A 1,393-nucleotide genomic window follows, 5' to 3' on the forward strand; every position below is an offset into this window, starting at 1 on the left:
TTCTAGTTCAGTTCTAGTTCAGTTCTAGTTCAGTTCTAGTTCTGTTCTAGTTCTGTTCTAGTTCTGTTCTAGTTCTGTTCTAGTTCTGTTTTATTTCTGTTCTAGTTCTGTTCTAGTTCTGTTCTGTTTTATTTATTGTGAATATTTCCAGAAATTATTTATAGATATGTTAATGTAAAATTTATTTCAGTTTTATTTAAAATGCTCAATTTATGCAATTTTAAAAACGCATGAATTTTATGATTCCCAAATGTTTCATAATGAGACAAAACCCCTAAAACCGATAATCAAACATGGACGAAAATTTGCATACAAAATTTTTGTAACATTTTACGATAAAATGAAGAATTTCTTTTAACAATTGTTGACATTTTTAAGACAAAATATACAAATAAATAAACAACAATTTGTAACGTTTCTATGACATAATAAAGACGGCAGAGAAAAAAAGGACATTTAGAACAATAACAATTGTATGCATAAGAATATGAATGTATGATTATGTAGATGTCAATCTTCTATCAGAGCTAGTTAGTTCGTTAGTTATTTAGTTAACAACAAAATTTTCCCTTAAAAACACTAATACTTGATTTTTGTTTGATTTGAAAACAAAATTCAAATTTAAAATTGTATTGAATTTACTAACGAACCAACCAACAAGCAATTGTAACGTTAAACAGATTAAGCGTAAAGTTAACAACCACCACAACGCTGTGGTTACCATTGTTACCTCCTCTTTTTATTTTCTAAAACCACGATGCCCAGTATTCATATGTTTGTTCATGCGTTCTTCTCATATCACATGTCCATCATCAGAAAATCTAAATTCTATTGTTCAATCAATAGCAGAATGACAATTGCGAAGTACAATTAAAAAAAGTTGTTGATTTTTTAAGTACAAAGGTTTGTTTCCTTAAAAAAAAACGGTAAAATCAATCAAATGTCATCACTTTCCCCTGAATGTAATCACTAATTATTGTGTATTTACGCTTAAATGACTTTTTGCTCGATATTTAATTGCAACATTTTGTTGCAAATTTTTTCTTTATGAAAAATGTAAAAATAATTGGTTCTTTTTTATAGAAAAAAGAAGTTGATTCTTTTGTATAAAAGGTTCTCTAAATGAAAATATGCTATATGCAGATGACCTTTGACACCTTCTTTTTGTTTACTTCATTAGTTAGAGGGTTTTCATGAAAATGTTTGATTTAGACGTTAATGTTACAGTTCTAGTTAATATCTGGTGAAGTTCTAGTTCATAACTAGTATAGTTCTAGTTCAGTTCAGTTCAGTTCTAGTTTAGTTCTAGTTCTGTTCTAGTTCAGTTCTAGTTCAGTTCTAGTTCAGTTCTAGTTCAGTTCTAGTTCAGTTCTAGTTCAGTTCTAGTTCAGTT

The sequence above is a fragment of the Lucilia cuprina genome, chromosome 6, assembly GCF_022045245.1.
Source record: "Lucilia cuprina isolate Lc7/37 chromosome 6, ASM2204524v1, whole genome shotgun sequence".
Taxonomy (NCBI): Eukaryota; Metazoa; Arthropoda; class Insecta; order Diptera; family Calliphoridae; genus Lucilia; species Lucilia cuprina.